Source organism: Lagenorhynchus albirostris, chromosome 18 (assembly GCF_949774975.1).
Source record: "Lagenorhynchus albirostris chromosome 18, mLagAlb1.1, whole genome shotgun sequence".
In the NCBI taxonomy this organism is placed as follows: domain Eukaryota; kingdom Metazoa; phylum Chordata; class Mammalia; order Artiodactyla; family Delphinidae; genus Lagenorhynchus; species Lagenorhynchus albirostris.
In genome coordinates this window covers 41,111,305-41,131,653 of record NC_083112.1, presented here as the reverse complement: position 1 = coordinate 41,131,653, position 20,349 = coordinate 41,111,305, and positions in this window count along the sequence as shown.

Sequence of the window (20,349 nt, the reverse complement as noted above, 5' to 3'; positions counted from 1 at the left end):
AAGAGGTGGACTTTGAAGGCAAGATTTATTATTTTTCCCCTTTCCCTCTTTTTGTGAGTGTGTATGTGTATGCTTCTGTTTGAGATTTTGCCTGTATAGCTTTGCTTTCACCATTTGTCCAAAGGTTCTATCCATTTTTTTTTTACTTTTAAAACAAATTTTACTTCTTAATAATTATTTATTATTTAAATAACTTTATTTTATCTTACTTTATTTTATTTTCTTTTATCCTCTTTCTTTCTTTCTTTCTTTCTTTCTTTCTTTCTTTCTTTCTTTCTTTCTTTCTTTCTTTCTTTCTTTCTTTCTTTCTTTCTTTCTTCACTTTTTCTCCCTTTATTCAGAACCATGTGGATGAAAGGCTCTTGACGCTGCAGCCAGGAGTCAGTGCTGTGCCTCTGAGGTGGGAGAGACAACTTCAGGACACTGGTCCACAAGAGACTTCCCAGCTACACGTAATATCAAATGTAGAAAATCTCCCAGAGGTCTCCATCTCAACACCAACACCCAACTTCACTCAACGACCAGCAAGTTCCAGTGCTGGACGTACTATGACAAACAACTAGCAAAACAGGAACAAAACCCCACCCATTAGCAGAGAGGCTGCCTAAAATCATAATAAGTCCACAGACACCCCAAAACACACCACCAGACATGGACCTGCCCACCAGAAAGACAAGTCCAGCCTCATCCACCAGAACACAGGCAATAGTCCCCTCTACCAGGAATCCTACACAACACATTGAACCAATATTAGACACTGACGACAGACACCAAAAGCAACGGGAACCACGAACCTGCAGCCTGCAAAAAGGAGGCGCTAAACACAGAAAGATAAGCCAAATGAGAAGACAGAAAAACACACAGCAGATGAAGGAGCAAGATAAAAACCCACCAGACCTAACAAATGAAGAAGAAATAGGCAGTCTACCTGAAAAAGAATTCAGAATAATGATAGTAAAGATGATCCAAAATCTTGGAAATAGAATAGAGAAAATGCAAGAAACATTTAACAATGACATAGAAGATCTAAAGATGAAACAAGCAATGATGAACAACACAATAAATGAAATTAAAAATACTCTAGAAGGGATCAATAGCAGAATAACTGAGGCAGAAGAATGGATAAGTGACCTGGAAGGTAAAATAGTGAAAATAACTACTGCAGAGCAGAATAAAGAAAAAAGAATGAAAAGAACTGAGGACAGCCTCAAAGACCTCTGGGACAACATTAAACGCACCAACATTTGAATTATAGGGGTTCCAGAAGAAGAAGAGAAAAAGAAAGGGACTGAGAAAATATTTGAAGAGAGTATAGTTGAAAACTTCCCTAATATGGGAAAGGAAAGAGTTAATCAAGTCCAGGAAGCACAGAGAGTTCCATACAGGATAAATCCAAGGAGAAACACGCCAAGACACATATTAATTAAACTGTAAAAAATTAAACACAAAGAACACATATTAAAGCAGCAAGGGAAAAATAACAAATAACACACAAGGAAATCCCCATAAGGCTAATAGCTGAGCTTTCAACAGAGCTCTGAAAGCCAGAAGGGACAGGCAGGACATATTTAAAGTGATGAAGGCATAAAAACTACAAACAAGATTACTCTACCCAGGAAGTATCTCATTCAGATTTGATGGAGAAATTAAAACCTTTACAGAAAAGCAAAAGTTGAGAGAGTTCAGCACCACCAAAGAAGCTTTACAACAAATGCTAAAGGATCTTCTCTAGGCAAGAAACATAAGAGAAGGAAAAGACCTATAATAACAAACCAAAACAATTAAGAAAATGGGAATAGGAGCATACCTATCAAAAATCACCTTAAATGTAAATGGATTAAATACTCCCACCAGAAGACACAGACTGGCTGAATGGATACAAAAACAAGACCCATATATATGCTGTCTACAAGAGACCCACTTAAGACCTAGAGACACATACAGACTGAAAGTGAGGGGATGGAAAAAGATATTCTACGCAAATGGAAAATAAAATAAAGCTGGATTAGCAATTCTCACACCAGACAAAATAGACTTTAAAATAAAGAGTATTACAAGAGACAAAGAAGGACACTATATAATGATCAAGGGATCAATCCAAGAAGAAGATATAACAATTGTAAATATTTATGCACCCAACAAAGAAGCACCTCAATACATAAGGCAAATGCTAACAGCCATGAAAAGGGTAATCAACAGTAACACATTTACAGTAGGGGACTTTAACATCCCACTTTCACCCATGGACATATCAACCAAAATGAAAATAAATAAGGAAACACAAGCTTTAAATGATACATTAAACAAGATGGCCTTAATTGATATTTATAGGACATTCTATCCAGAAACAACAGATTACACATTTTTCTCAAGTGCTTATGGAACATTCTCCAGGATAGATCATATCTTGGGTCACAAATCAAGCCTTGGTAAATTTAAGAAAATTAAAATTCTATCAAGTATCTTTTCTGACCACAACACTATGAGACTAGATATCAATTACAGGAAAAGATCTGTAAAAACTACAAACACATGGATGCTAAACAATACATTACTTAATCATAAAGTGATCAATGAAGAAATCAAAGAGGAAATTTAAAAATACCTAGAAGCAAATACAATGGAGACACGATGACCCAAATCCTATCAGATGCAGCAAAAACTGTTCAAACAGGGAAGTTTATAGCAAGACAATCCTACTTCAAGAAGCAGGAAACATCTCAAATAAACAACCTAACCTTGCACCTAAAGAAGTTAGAGAAAGAAGAATTTTAAAAAAACCCAAAGTTAGCAGAAGGAAAGAAATCATTAAAATCAGATCAGAAATAAATGAAAAAGAAATGAAGGAAACAACAGCAAAGATCATTAAAACTAAAAGCTGGTTCTTTGAGAAGATAAACAAAATTGATAAACCATTAGCCAGACTCATCAAGAAAAAAAGGGAGAAGACTCAAATCAATAGAATTAGAAATGAAAAATGAGAAGTAACAACTGACACTGCAGTAACAAAAAAGATCATGAGAGATTACTACAAACAACTTTATGCCAATAAAATGGACAACCTGGAAGAAATGGGCAAATTCTTAGAAAAGCACAACTTACAGACTGAATCAGGAAGAAAAGGAAATATGAAGAGACTAATCACAAGCATTTAAATTGAAACTGTGATTAAACATCTTCCAACAAACAAAGGCCCAGGGCCAGATGGCTTCTCAGGAGAATTCTATCAAACATTTGGAGAAGAGCTAACACCTATCCTTCTTAAACTCTTCCAAAATATAGCAGAGGGAGGAACACTCCAAAACTCATTCTACGAGGCTACCATCATCCTGATACCAAAACCAGACAAGGATGTCACAAAGCATGAAAACTACAGGCCAATAACATTGATGAACATCGATGCAAAAATCCTCAACAAAATATGAGCAAACAGAATCCAACAGCACATTAAAAGGATCATACACCATGGTCAAATGGAGTTTATTGCAGGAATGCAAGTATTCTTCAAAGTATGTAAATCAATCAACGTGATACACCATATTAACAAATTGAAGGAGAAAACCCATATGATCATCTCAGTAGATGCAGAGAAAGCTTTCAAAAAAATTCAACACCAATTTATGATAAAAACCCTGCAGAAAGTAGGCATAGAGGGAACTTTCTTCAACATAATAAAGGCCATATATGACAAAACCACAGCCAACATCGTCCTCAATGGTGAAAAACTGAAAGCATTTCCACTAAGAACAAGACAAGGTTACCCACTCTCACCATTCTTATTCTACATAGTTTTGGAAGTTTTGGTCACAGCAATCACAGAAGAAAAGGAAATAAAAGGAATCCAAATCAGAAAAGAAGTAAAGCTGTTACTGTTTGCAGATGACATGATACTATACATAGAGAATCCTAAAGATGCTACCAGAAAACTACTAGAGCTAATCAATGAATTTGGTAAAGTAGCAGGATACAAAATTAATGCACAGAAATCATTGGCATTCCTATACACTAATGATGAAAAATCTGAAAGTGAAATCAAGGAAACACTCCCATTTACCACTGCAACAAAAAGAATAAAATATCTAGGGATAAACCCACCTAAGGGGAAAAAAGACCTGTATGCAGAAAATTATGAGACACTGATGAAAGAAATTAAAGATAATGCAAATAGATGGAGAGATATACCATGTTCTTGGATTGGAAGAATCAACATTGTGAAAATGACTCTACTACCCAAAACAATCTACAGATTCAATGCAATCCCTATCAAACTACCACTGGCATTTTTTGCAGAACTAGAACAAAAAATTTCACAATTTGTATAGAAACACAGAAGACCCCGAGTAGCCAAAGCAATCTTGAGAACAAAAAATGGAGCTGTAGGAATCAGGCTCCCTGACTTCAGACTATACTACAAAGCTACAGTAATCAAGACAGTATGGTACTGGCACAAAAACAGAAATATAGAACAATGGACAGGATAGAGAGACCAGAGATAAACCCATGCAAGTTTTGTCACCTAATCTTTGATAAAGGGGCAGGAATGTACAGTGGAGAAAGACAGCCTCCTCAATAAGTGGTGCTGGGTAAACTGGACAGGTACATGTAAAAGTATGAGATTAGATCTCTTGCTAACACCATACACAAAAATAAGCTCAAAATGTATTAAAGACCTAAATGTAAGGCCAGAAAGTATCAAACTCTCAGAGGAAAACATAGGCAGAACACTCTATGACATAAATCACAGCAAGATTGTGTTTGACCCACCTCCTAGAGAAATGTAAATAGAAACATAAATAAACAAATGGGACCTAATGAAAGTCAAAACTTTTGCACAGCAAAGGAAACCATAAACAAGACCAAAAGATAGCCCTGAGAATGGGAGAATATATTTGCAAATGAAGCAACTGACAAAGGATAAATCTCCAAAATTCACAAGCAGCTCATGCAGCTCAATAACAAAAAAACAAACAACCCAATCCAAAAATGGGCAGAAGACCTAAATAGACATTTCTCCAAAGAAGATATACAGATTGCCAACAAACACATGAAAGAATGCTCAACATCATTAATCATTAGAGAAATGCAAGTCAAAACTACAATGAGATATCATCTCACACTGGTCAGAATGGTCATCATCAAAAAATCTACAAACAATAAATGCTGGAGAGTGTGTGGAGAAAAGGGAACACTCTTGCACTGCTGGTGGGAATGTGAATTGGTACAGCCACTATGGAGAACAGTATGGAGGTCCCTTAAAAACTACAAATAGAACTACCATACGACCCATCAATCCCACTACTGGGCACATACCCTGAGAAAACCATAATTCAAAAAGAGTCATGTACCAAAATGTTCATTGCAGCTCTATTTACAAGAGCCAGGAGATGGAAACAACCTGTGTCCATCATCAGATGAATGGTTGAAGAAGATGTGGCACATATATACAGTGGAATATTACTCAGCCATATAAAGAAACGAAATTGAGTTATTTGTAGTGAGGTGCATGGATCTAGAGTCTGTCATACAGAATGAAGTAAGTCAGAAAGAGAAAGACAAATACTGTATGCTAACATGTATATATGGAATCTAAGAAAAAATAAATGTCATGAGGAACCTAGGGGTAAGACAGGAATAAAGACACAGACCTACTAGACAATGGACTTGAGTATTTGAGGAGGAGGAAGGGTAAGCTGTGGCAAAGTGAGAGAGTGTCATGGACATATATACACTACCAAACGTAAAATAGATAGCTAGTGGGAAGCAGTCGCATAGCACAGGGAGATCAGCTTGGTGCTTTGTGACCACCTAGAGGGGTGGTATAAGGAGGGTGGGTGGGAGGGAGATGCAAGAGGTAAGGGATATGGGAACATATGTATATGTATAACTGATTCACTTTGTTATAAAGCAATTATACTCCAATAAAGATGTAAAAGAAATAAAAAAAATTAAAAAAGAGAACTTTCTTCAAAGCTAGACACATCTGGGTTTCAATTACATGTCTGTTATTTAAATAACTTAAATAACATATTTTCACATGTATGAGATAGAAAATTACATTCTACTGTGTAAGGTTTCTTGGGGGCCAGTTGGGGAATTAATGACATAATATATAAAATATTAGTTACAGTAACTAAGGCAAAATAGATACACTGTATACTGGTAGCAAAAGGGAGTGAGTTCATGTTGTCACCTATGTTGCTTAAAATTACCTATTAGTACCTTAACAATTTTGTGGGACACAGATGCTTTTTCAAAGAAACATTGAATTTCAAATGTCAAAGTTAGAGAGGTATTATTTTGCCTGGCCCACCATAGTGTGATACAGTATAAATATTATTTTAAAATGATAATTTTCATTTTGTCTGTTAGCTGTTTAATTGAGAAAATATGCTCAGCTCCTTCATTCAATAGAATAATAGCTATATTACTGAATCATTATGGATCAAGATGTTTATATAATAAGAAAATTACACTAAACTCAAACTGATTGCAACCCTTTCATCATCTACCACAAACTGAGAGACAGAAGTGCTGTTTGAATTCATAAACCTAGAAAATCCTTCTAATTTTATGTAAAAAAAAAAAATATATATATATATATGGGGTTAGTGAATAAATATACACACTGAAGATAATGAATAAATTGGTTTGAGCTTTAAGGGAAGAGACTCTTCAGGCCAATTTTGATTACTCTGTATTTTTATGTTTATATGCATGGTATTTAGGAGACATTTTTAACGTTTCTACTCAACATAAGAAGTTTTTATGAATATAATTAAATACACAATAATCTTAATTATTTGCATGGAATGCAAATTATAGTCTGAAGCAGTTCAAATCAATGTACTTTTGGAAAAGTCATAAAGAGAATCAACATTAAACTATATTTGCTTTCAATTAAGAATGCGTATCTTTCTTAGAGCTGATCATTTGAAAATATAATTTGCAAACTAACTGTAAATTGCAAAGTCATCCTCCAATTACACTGATTCTTAGTCCTTATTTTTTTGCATTAATTTTAACGTTTCATCTCTAGATGGTGCTCTAGACCTGCATTGCAGCCAGGCATGTTACTGTCAGTATAAAAAACAAAAGCCAAAAAAAGTAAAAAGCAATCTTATAACCAAATCAATTAAGTTAGAAAAATTCTTGGAACTTTTGCTTTAGGCCAGAAAAGTATATGTTGCAAGGTGATTAAGTCCATGACAAAGATGTTGAGTGCTGTTCTTCTTAGGATTAGGAAAACAACATCTGTAGGGAAATACTTTAAATCTAGTTAGAAAATTTAAAATTGATATTTCTCCAACTAACTTATATTCCTTGTTTAACATCTATGTATTGTAGTTTTAAATCCTTGGTAGAAGAAGAAACAATTATACTCAAATAAATTATTTAACAAATTATTATTTAACGATTATTTAACAAATCAACTTATTCAAGTCTTTTACAGTATCTTGGGAATAAAGCCATATTCAAATGAATAGATAAAAGCATTTAATTGAGGTTTTATTTAACTATCAGTAACTGGCAAAATATGGCCTGAAAGACAAATCCAGCTTTCTGCCTTTTTTTGTGTGTTCCATGAGCTAAGAATAGTTCTGAAATGTTTAATTTTGATTTTAAATTTTTTTAAAAAAAGTATATTTTGAGACACATGGAAATTCACAAGAAATTTGAATTATAATATTTATAAATAAATTTTTATTGGAACATAGCAATGTTCACTTAAGCATTGTCTACAGCTGTTATTGTCAGAGTCTAATACTGTGACAGAGACCATATGGCCCTCAAAGCCTAAAATATTTACTATCTGGCCTTTTACAGAAAATGATTGGTCAATTCTGGACTAAATGAAAGTTGCAGACTGTGGCATGATCTAGTTATCTGGTAACATTGTTATCAGGAATACAGTCAAATAAACAGATAAACTGAGCTACAACCTCCTACCTTAGATTAAAATAACACAGCCAAGTCAATAGAAAATATCTATAATTGTTAAATTTAGAGTTTAACAGAATCTCTCACTTAAGGAAATTCTGAATCTTATATCTACCCAGGAACAAAATACTATATTAAAAGATTAAAAATTCATCTAAAGTCATAATTTGGCATCATGTAGCCAAGACAACTCTAATGCAAACTTGATAGAATATTAATTAATTTAAATGAGTTATCAATCTGCTATCTGGACTATATTCTATAGGTTTCCCCAATGTGACATTTGCATATTAACGAGAATTGTGACTCTCTTAAGTATGTTAATTTCCATGAGTTGTTCCAACCAAGTATTTCTTTTGAAAGAATCATGGGAATATGGTTTATGCTGTTACAATTTAGTGCCTTACCATCCCCCTCTTTTAAAATCCCTGTAGCCTTTGTAAATAAAAAGAATTTGTTGGAAGGACACTTAGTCATTTCATGTAATAGAAATGGAAATGAATGGAAAGATCAACATTATTCTCCCAATGCCATTATCTCTACTTGTCAGGTATGTGCTCTCTTATAGTGTAAATAAACAAAATTTAGGAGTGGTTAAAACATTAGAAACACTGAGTAGAAAATGTAATATCAAAAGAAAACATACTCTATTCCCAGCATATCCTTTGTAAAATGAGGTCTGGGTAGTACAGTGAATGGTGAAGCAATTATAGGAATAACTAAGACATTCTAATTGTCATAGTCTCAATTCACCACTCCATTTTGTTAAAACAGGTCAGTATATTGGCATTTAAATTGTCTAAATTATAGAAGCACCAACTGGAAATTATGACAATAGACATTAAACTATTGAGACTCCTTTGATTTGTTCATCTCTTCAACATATAGTATTTTTTTTGAAACAGATTTTGGAAGCTACATCTAGTGCCATTTGGTTTGTGGTAGAATTCTACTAGAAGTAGAAATTCTATTCCTATTACTAATATGATTTATATTAGAGTAATATATAGAAATATTTGTAATAAATAAAAATTATTAACTCAGCTCATTTCTAGATTATGTAAATAATCAGAACACAAGACTTCTATTCAGGATATTTTCTCTGGCTAAATGGCCGATTCAGGTTGCCACACATTCAATGTGATTGACTAAGTAGTAATTAATTGGCAATTAACATAGACCATAACACAAACAACCATGAACTAATTTGATGAGTGAGTACAGAAATGACCACAAATCTGAACAACATGTTATCAAGTAGAAATGTATGACTATCCTATTGTAAGCATTCTATTAATCTATACTCATACAAAAATGTATCCTGTAATATTTTCATGAGTTTTTTTAATGCATTTTTTATTATGTAGTTCTGATTAAACTCCTTGACATTATGAAAAGGAAAGTCCAATTCCTTTTTCTTATAACAGCATTTCTAGTAGATGAACCTAAGGTAATACATTTTCCTGATTTTTCTCTTTCCTAGAGTAAAAACCTCAATTTCTAGGTCAATTTCTATCATATCATGATTTCTTTTACCATTCTCATTATCTACTGTACAAATTCTAGTTTGTCTATGTCTCTTTTAATATGTGGTGCCTAGGAATTAAAGTACAGAAGGGTTATCAACATCTCATTTTAGATACTATAATTCTATTAATACCATATCTTGGCAGCTACATTATACTTTGTCTTCCCTTTAGTGCCAACTAAATTCCCAAACTATGCTTCATGCTTGCTTCAACTAAATTCTTACTTTCATGTCCTCATTTCTGCATTATTTTCAGTATAAAAGCAAGTGATAAAAGTGATCTCTAATAAAATATGTTGCAGATATTTTATGTACTCTTTGAACATGTTTCTAAGTGACTTTATTTTGTAATGCACTGGGCAAAATCACTCCTGAAAGCATTCTGTATTTTACTTAACTATAATAACCTCAAACTATGTAGCAACTATTGTGTTCATTTCAAGTACAAAACACAATTAACAATCCACATGCAAAGAGTGAAATTGTACCCTTATCTACATCATACTAAAAATTAACTCAAATGGATTAAAGCCTTAAATATAACACCTGAAACTATAAAACACCTAGAAAAAATTAGGAAGAAAGTTTCACAACATTGGTTTTGTCAATAATTTCTTGAATATGACATCAAAAGCATGGGCCACAAAAGCAAAAATAGACAATTGGGACTCATGAAAGAGAAAGTCCTGTGCAACAAATGCAACACTCAACAGAGTGAAAAGGTAATCTACAGAATGAGAGAAAATATTTTCAAGCCATAAATCTGATAAGGGGATAATATCAATAGTTTGATAAAATTATTTTTATCAATGATTTGAAATCATTTGATTTTTATCAGTTGATTTTTATAAATTTTATTAAATATCAATATTATGATTTTAATACAATCAATAGTTTGATTTTCAAAAATGAAAAGAACTTAAAAAGACATTTCTCCAATGAAAGCAAACAAATGGCCAACAAGTATATAAAAAGATGCTCACCATCACTAATCATCACAGAAATGAGGTCAAAACCACAATGAGATATCACCTCACACCTTTTGGGATGGCCATGGTAAAACAAAAAATAATAAACAAACAAACAAAAAACAGAAAATAAGCATTGGTAAGGATGTGGAGAAATTGGAAATGTTGGTGAGAATGTAAAATGGTGCAGCTGCTACTAAAAACAGTGTAAGTTTCCTCAAATAATTAAAAATAGAGTTAACATATGGTACTGCAATCCCATTACTGGGTACTTATCCAGAAGAATTTAAAACAAGATCTCAAAAGATATTTGCACTTTCATGTTCATTCTGGCATTCTTCACATTAATCAAGAGGTTGAAACAACATAAATTGCCATGAACAGATGAATAAATAAAGGAGATGAGATATATACATACAATAGAATATGATCCAGCCTTTAATAAGAAGAAAATCTTGTCATATACTACAACATGGATGGAATTTGAGAACATGATAAAGAAATAATCCAGTCACAGAAGGACTAATACTGTATGATTCCATTTATGTTGAGATATCTAAATTAGGCAAACTCATAGAAAGAGTGGAAAGTAAAATGGCAGTTTCCAGGGGCTGGGGAGAAAGGGGAATAGGGAATAGTGAATGTTTAATGGGAATAAATTTGCAGTTATGAACATGAAATCTTTTTCGAGATCTGCTGTGCCATATGTGCATATAGTTTATAATACTGTACAGTACACATACAAAATTGTGTTAAGAGGATAGATTTCACATTATGTGTTTTTACATAAATAAATAAATAAATAAACAAATGAAACATTTGGAGAAACTAAGGGAAGTCGAGATTTTGCTTTACAAAATTTGACAAATAAGTCTTAATTTAAAAGGTAAATGAAATATGCCTAATTAGTCTCCCTAAAATTGTACTCAAATGATTTGATGCAACTTTCAATAGAGTAACTTAAAGTGTGAAATCTTTCAAATAGAATAGATAAGATATTAGGAAAACAAGCTTCAATCTTAACATGTCAAATTACTACCTGTGAAACAGTGTACAAATTATTTAACTTCTAGCTTTCTCCTGTCAAATGAGCCAGAAGGATACTGCCTTACTTGCCATTTCCCAGATAATCATGTCCTTCTCTAGTCCCTAAAATTTGTCACACTACCCTTTCTCCCTGAACTCTTATTCCCAACTCTCCTTAAAATATTTTATCTTATCCTTCAAGTCCTCCCATGATAATTTTCACATGTGCCCTCTGTAACATATACAAGCATAATGATTCTATGATTCCTATGATGTTAATTTCAAAGACAAGTGAACTCTGAGTAAAAGAAAAAAGAAAATATGATATACATCTTGGTTGACAGATATTTGTATAGTGATCTTCTGTAGTCTTTATAGTTCAGCTCTCCAAGACAAACTTTCACAAAATACTTTACTACTGCTCTGCACACAAAACTTTCCAAGTATTTATCATTTGCATAGTATTTATGCCTTGTTATACATCTTAAGAATTCTTAACCCCAAGTCAACTAGATATTAGATGTAGAATTATAAGATGAGTAACAAAATTCATTAGTCTTGCCTGGTTTTTAAATGTGCCTTTAATATCCCATTTTAGAGGTAATTTCACATACCCTAAGTGAATACATATAATATATGAATTGTAGGGTTACTAATTCAGGTTAATTAAATACATGGCAATTTTGTTCTGGTTTTATTTTATTTTATTTTGATATTCAAAGTATTTTATGACTTTAGGTGTGTCAGCTGTGAAGTATTGGCTAAGAGAAAAAGCACTGTACTCATTGCCAGCAGTCTGGGTTCTGGACCTAAATCAGCTGATCACTAGCTGAAAAATCTTAATAAAGATTCCCCTGATAGCTTTATTCTGAATCAAGAACCCCATTCCACTTTTTGATAATTCTATACTTTAGTTTCCTTGTGTGAAAAATGAGTTTATTGAATTAGACCATTCCTAAAGTATAGTGAGTTTACGTAAGAATGATTATGTACTTTATTCAGAATTCCCCATGGGCAATTTTTATTTGATCACTTAAGATTAAATAACAAAATGTAAACAGAATAACTATTAACTAAAATGAAATCATTGAAATGTGTAACAAATAATGAAGCCTAAAAGCAAAAGTATCTTCTGTAGTAGAAAAAAAGCTGTTTGTTTTCAATTTAATAAAAGTAATGGAATACTTTTTAATCCTATGCTAATAAATTGAAAATTAATTCTGTATATTTCATGGGTATAATAAGTTATTTAATGTACAAACTTGGTTTGAATGAAGTTTCCTCCATTTTTACAGCACCTGGTAGTATAAAGCACTCTTGCCTGGATGCAATTACATTAGTTCCCCGTGATTACACTGAGGGGTATGGAGGGAGATGGAAGGGAGTCAAGGAGCTGGTTTAGACTGAGTGAGAACTGGTTCAGTGCCTGACACTTTAGCAATAGGTGTGGTTTTAGCTCTCTCCACCCAAGAGAAAACCACAGCTGTGAGAGCCTAACACTTTCCCAAGAGTGCAAATTAAAAAACTGGAGGAGTTTGCTTTGTTTAAAATTAGGCATTCAGACCCCATGTTCTGTTTCTTCCTCTAAAAGATATTGGATCTCACATGCACATGTAATTCTAATTCCATTCCTGTAGCTCAAATAATTTGAAATTATTTTTGGAACAAGAGGAAAAAATACATTCCTCATCAATAACTAATGTTCCAAGGTCTTATTTTAAATAATTTACAATATAGGAACAAACAGCAAATGTCTGCTTCCATTTAAAACATTGTTTTAAATGAGGTGATGGGGACATATCACATGTAAAACAATTACTTAATATAGTTCTTAAAATGTAATTCCTGATGCATTTCAGAACAGAATATGATTTAATTTGCTGAAAACACTGGGTCTGGGCTTCCCTGGTGGTGCAGTGGTTGAGAATCTGCCTGTCAATGCAGGGGACACTGGTTCGAACCCTGGTCTGGGAAGATCCCACATGCCACGGAGCAACTGGGCCCGTGAGCCACAACTACTGAGCCTGCATGTCTGGAGCCTGTGCTCTGCAACAAGAGAGGTCACGATAGTGAGAGGCCCGTGCACCGCGATGAAGAGTGGCCCCCGCTTGCCGCAACTAGAGAGAGCCCTCGCAGAGAAACGAGGTCTCAACACAACCAAAAATAAATAAATTAATTAATTAAAAAAAACTATTAAATACACGTAGTTTATTGAGGACGTGTGTGAAAGTACTGAGAGGTATATCCTTAAAAACAAAACAAAAAAAACACTGGGTCTACCACTTGTTATTCTTACTAAAGAGAAATATAAATATATCTCTGAGGAGCATGACCAAAAATTTGACATACTGTCAGGGACTATCATTTTCACCCCAAATATGAGCAGTTTCTCCAGTGATTTTGATTGGCATTTTGAAATGTGCTTGTGAATAAAACAGAAAGAAAATGGCATTACTCACATTCAAATGCCCACACAAAGGTAATAATGGAAGCAATGTTTTATGGGTCATTGGGGAAGGCAATGCCATCTGAATGTTTGTTCCTGAGGATAAGAGTAGAGTTTTATTCTTCTGCATCATGCACCAGACTAGAGGAAGCTGATGGATAATGATTGATTTAATACAAAAAGGCTGAGCCACAGAGTGTGGAAGACATAGGAAAACAAACAAACAAACAAAAAAACAAAAACCCAACTGAACAGGAGTTAGTTATTCTAAATTCGTGGGTATTATAATAAATTCAAAGTCCCAGAATCCTGAACTCAGTCCTGAGACTACATCTATAACTTTATCCCCTCTCATGACTGTAGGTGTAAAAAGATAATGGAATTATAGAGTCAAAGCAGACAAAATTTTAAGAGAGACAAGGTGTATTTTTATACCCCATGAGTAGAATAAGTATTTTCCCCTAAACTTTCTAAAACCAATAGTTGTCCGTTTACTAGTGAAGGGAATTCCTCAACCTTGCTCAAAATCACACAGTCTGTGTTGGCAAGCAGTAATCAGAAACAAAGTGCCCCTTTGAAGCAATGTTTTCAAGAAGGCTTAAATTTGAGAGGTGGCGTGGTAGATAGGATCATTCTGTTTCTTACTGTTCTCCCAACCTCTGAAAACTGCCTCCGAGCCCCCTTCCTTATCAGTAGTAAACCAAATTTACTTATAAATCCTTCTGTATCTCAGAGGTCACTTGGAAAAATTATTTCTTTCAATTTTCATGTACAGAGTACAAAAACAAGATAAGCCAATATGTGTGCATAATATGTATGCATCACAGTTATTATATGATGGTCAACTATACATTTACTAAGAAATGGAGGAGGAATTATACATAATCTTATATAAGCATATAGTTAACAATAGTCTAAGTTTAGTAAATATTGTGTGTACATCACTGGGAGGAAAAGAGTATTTAGCACAATAATTATTTAGAGCATAAGAAGGAATTTGTTAGATGATACTTCCCCCATCAATAAACACGTGCACACACAAACATACAGAAATGATTTTATGAGATAAAATACTTTTATGGGATTTTAAAATTTGATGATGTGGTATGTTCATTCCACTTAAGAGTTAAGGCCCACAATTGCATAATACTCTTGCTCAACCTTTGTATGTGGGGCTTCCATTTGAACTATTAATGCATTAATTATCAGTCACTTTGAATTATACATTTCATGCTTTCAATAGACAAGTGTTTACAGTCCAATTTTTATGCCTTTGAGCAGAACTTCTGGAAACAGAGAAGATACCCAAATAAAACTATAAAACTAAGGAAGATGGACCAAGATATAAAAACTCAGTCAAATAAAAAAGCAGACAAAAATTATTTCTTGTACCAAGCTATAGTTAATTTTATATTCTCATATTTTTGTCTAATAAAGAAGTATCCACAATGGTAAGATGAATTTGGCTTAGCTTCATGCTGTATGGAAATTTAGAGTGGGCTGAATGGAACGCAGAAAAATAGGCTGTTTGAAAGGATAGCATAAAAGGCAGGATTGTATATTTCTTTGGCTGGAGAATATGTGGTTATCACTGTCACACCAGGGTGTACTTAAAATACCAATTTTTACAATATTGTGTAATCTGTGCCATTATGCTTATTTTATCTGTCTTGGTTTTTGTTTGTTTTGTTTTCAGAAAATTAGAATGATCATTCTAAGAGAATCAGCAGTATGACAATAAAAATGTGACCCATCTAAATGTGTCACTTTGTTTTTGAAATGACATATTTTACTTTTTTTCTCCTGAAGTAGTATTAACACTACATTCAGTTAAGTAAGTAAACTGGTAGTAACTTTACTAACATTTTTGAAATACTGAATGATATTTTTATTAACCCTCACCCTGATCTTCTCTACTCTAGATTAAACAATTGAAAGCTGTGCTAGTCTTTGACAGACATTACATTTCCTGTTTTAAAGTTTGTTTCCAGTACTTTTACAATTTCACTACAACCTCCTTAAAGAAGTAAAAAGATTTTGTTCAAAGATATACTGTGCATGATTCTAAACTCTTTGTTTTACTTTATTAAGACGTCAGAAATTTGAGAAAACTTTGACCAGACTAGGGAGTTTTGGGCATTTATTTAGAGTAACTGCTTCATTAAATATTTTTCAATTCAAGAACAAAATATTTTCTTTCTTTTATTTTTTTGGGTTGAGTTAATCAGAGACAAGTATAACATCTTGATTATACCTATCTACACACTACTCTTTAGCATAGCTATAAAGAAAAAGCAAGAAACAATTACATTGAGAGAGACAAAATGAAATAAAAGACAGAATTCCAGAGATATCAAAGTTGAGAGGTCATGAAGACAATAGCACTAAGTGTACAAAACATAGAGGATCGGCAAAAGCCCATGCTTTTTTTTTTTTAACTTGAAAACCCCCAAAACTGGAAAACTTGTTGGCTAGGCTTTTATTATTTTAATCTTCAATTTCTTCAGCTGTTCATTTATAGCTCTCATATGATACAAAAGGTGCAAATTTGTGCCAGGTTTACCTTGTACCTGTTCAAATGGAAATTACTGACCAAATGTAATTTCCTATTTTGCATGCTTAAGTGGCTTCCATTCTTCCTTAGCAAGACAGATGTAAACCATTTCACTTATTTTATATAATATTCAACCAAACACAATGAATACAAATAAAGAGTCCTTACACTTTAAAGGTTCACATCCCAGGGAGGCATATAGATAAAGTAATAATAAGAACAACAACAAAATAACAATAATAATACTGATACATAATGGGATAATAAAAAAAAGCTGTAGAGGCATTATTTCTCATTGAACCTAGACCAAGACCAAAGAGCTCACTAATTTTCCCTAAATTTTATCTATTTCTAAAAGCGCTGTCTCACTTTCATAAAGAATGCCCATTTGTTGGACACACTGTGAGTGTGTTTTATAGAAAGTACCTGTGAGAATAACAAGGTTCATTGGAAGAAAACTTTGGGGTAATTTAGAAAGGAGGACTTGTAGATGATTAAGGAGAAAAGTTTATAATACATAGCCAGATATCGGTAATTGACTCAAATTTGTTTGTTTGTTTGCCTGTTTAATTGTTACTGTTCCTGAGCAACAGAGAGTTAAACATTTCTGGATTCCTGATGCCAGCAGATATTTTTGAAGGTTAATATTTCATTTTGTTCCTTCTTCATTATATCTATTTCACTATTATTTGTGAACAACAAAACCTCCCATTCCACCAGCTCTTCTAAAACTTGGCCTTGACACTGTTCCCATTGAGCATGTGTATTTGCAGTGGGGAGGAGAATGTTATAGGTCCCTCTTCTTGAATCTAGATAAGTCTGTGATTCATTCACGTGTAATTGAATGCTGCAGAAGTGACGCTGCATGACTTCTGAGGTGAGGCCATTCCAGATGGTGCACATTCTCTCCAGTTAGTTGAACACCTATACTTGGAGCCTTGAGCAAAGGAGCTAGTGTCCTGAAGTGTCAATTCTCTAAGGAAGCTTCCACAAGCTCAAGCTGAGAGAACACATGTAGAGGCCTTGAAATTCCATAGAGAGATGTTTTAGCTACTCACGAGCTGCTCCAGCCCCCTTCTCTTTCAGTTCTGACCACAGCCTAACTGCAACAACCTGAGACATGTGGAAGTTATACCCGTGAGTTGAATCTTTCCGGAATTCCTGACCTACAAATGGTTGCTGTTTTAAGCCCCTATATTTGGGGATGATTTGCAACACAGAAATAGCCATCCATAACAGATTTAATATTTATAAATGGGACTTCAGCAGAATGGAGAGGTCTAATGCCAGGATAGTGATAAAGTGAGTTCGTATTTTTAACTTCTCACCATTTTAACATTTTTATTTTAATATGTTTATTTACTTTTGACCAATAGTTTTGTTTCTGTGATGAAATTTAAACTATTCAACTGTTAGATTTAATTTGATTTTAAAGAATGACAAAATATATCATGCATTGACTTTACATTTTTCTTTATTTTTGGATCATTATGGTGTCAGGGCTTAGGATGCATTAAGTGAGGTATGATACTCTTATAGTATACTGCCTAATATACTAAGATATTAATTTATCAAAAAGGAAAATAAACGTATTTACTGAAAGCCAAAATAACAGATTTTATACGAAGATATAAGATGAAAATGATACTATGGGTCTTCATAGACCTCATAGTCATTTCCAAGAAAAAACCTTTTTATATATATATAATTATATATTATAAATTAATGATATACTATATATAATATATTAATATATTACATATATTATATATCATATGTAATATGTTATGCATTGTAAACATATACTATGTTATTACATATTATTGTATACTATATATAATATATTGTATACATTAGTATTATATATAATACATATTTATATATATGTATATAAGATATATATGTATTATAAAAATTCAAGTAAGTTTTTTTTAACATCTTTATTGTAGTATAATTGCTTTACAATAGTGTGTTATTTTCTGCTTTATAACAAAGTGAATCAGCTATACATATACATATATCCCTATATCTCCTCTCTCTTGCGTCTCCCTCCCATCCTCCATATTCCACCCCTCTAGGTGGTCGCAAAGCACCGAGCTGATTTCCCTGTGCTATGCGGCTGCTTCCCACTAGCTATCTATTTTACATTTAGTAGTATATATACGTCCATGTCACTCTCTCACTTCGTCCTAGCTTACCCTTTCCCCTCCTCATGTCCTCAAGTCCATTCTCTATATCTGCATCTTTATTCCTGTCATTCTCCGAGGTTCCTCAGAACCATTTCTTTTTTTTTTTTTTAGATTCCATATATATGTGTTAGCATACGGTATTTGCTTTTCTCTTTCTGACTTACTTCACTCTGTATGACAGACTCTAAGTCCATCCACCTCACTACAAATAACTCAATTTCATTTCTTTTTATGACTGAGTAATATTCCATTGTATATATGTGTCACAACTTCTTTATCCATTCATCTGTTGATGGACAGTTAAGTTGCTTCCATGTCCTGGCTATTGTAAATAGAGCTTCAATGAACATTGTGGTACATGACTCTTTTTGAATTATGGTTTTCTCAGGGTATATACCCAGTCAAGTAAGTTTTAACATAGAAAATAAATGCAGAGGATTCACAGAGCAGAGGAGATTTGTGGGGAAGGTTGTTAGTGTGAGGAAACTTGTAGAGCCACAGGAGAGAAAGCATGACTCTTTTACAAATCAGTGTCAGAGTAGAACAAGATTAAAAGAGTTCAGAAAGAGTTGTCAAGAGTTTGAGGACAAACTTCATCTATTTTACAAATTTTTCTAGAGCTGGTTCCTCATTTCCTGATGGTCTTGATTTTAACTGTTATTGAAATTTATAGTAACACACAGTGTCCAATTTACATGAATTTTCATTAATTTATTTGCTTTAACTTTACCATTTGAAGTCATGCATATTTAGCTTGATATTTCATGTTCAGCCAAGCCCAAGTGAACTTCCAAGTTAAACGTAAAATTGGTGAGCTTCAGCCAACTCTTTTGGGTTCGCAGGTTTTGACAGGTTTTGTCATATTTTACAAAGAAACCTGGTGAGGAACTCAAAAGTAATCATAAAACCCTATGAATTCTCAAGAATTTGCTATAAAAACTGGATGGCTAAACTAAATTGAAATAGTGAACCTAGGTCTCATCTAATTCAGAAACAATGCAATATGTCATTTAGAAACCTAAGCAGGTTCTAGACAAATTTGACTTTTTTCTAGAATTGAACTCCCAAATAGCTGAGTTTGCATGCTATTGGATTTGAAATGAAATCTCCTTTTGACATTTGTTGAGACTAAAAGTATGAATTTTTCAAAGTTACGAGAAGAGAAAAAGAAGTATTTCTTAATTGCCTTATTAAATATGAAAGGAAACTTCAAGAACGTTTGAACAAGGGATTAAAACTTGTTATTATTGGAGTAAAGATAACCAAATATTCTTTGATACTCTTCTCTTCAAAAGCTGGTTTCTATTTCTCTACTAACAGAGTACCATGGAAGTAATGCTATACCAGTTCTCGTAGGTCTAGCCTTTACAACAACTGGCAGGTCCTGTGTCCTATATTTTGGAAGATTTATTTTTAGAGCCTTGGACTCTTATGAAAGTATTTCACTATTGAGGGACCACTAGTCCTAAAAGAAGGTTGTACTTAAGCTAGTCTTCCAGAGGCCCCTGCCAATGTAAGAATAAAGATGTTCTTATGTCTCTAGACCATCAAGAAACCAAATGAATAGCTTGAGTGATGATAGGCACAACCACATGAAGTACTGCCTTCTAAAATCCTGACTACATTCCTGACCCAAGGTTTTAGACCACAAAATTTGGGGGTGTTCTGTTATGTGGCATAGATAGAATAGGTTATACTTC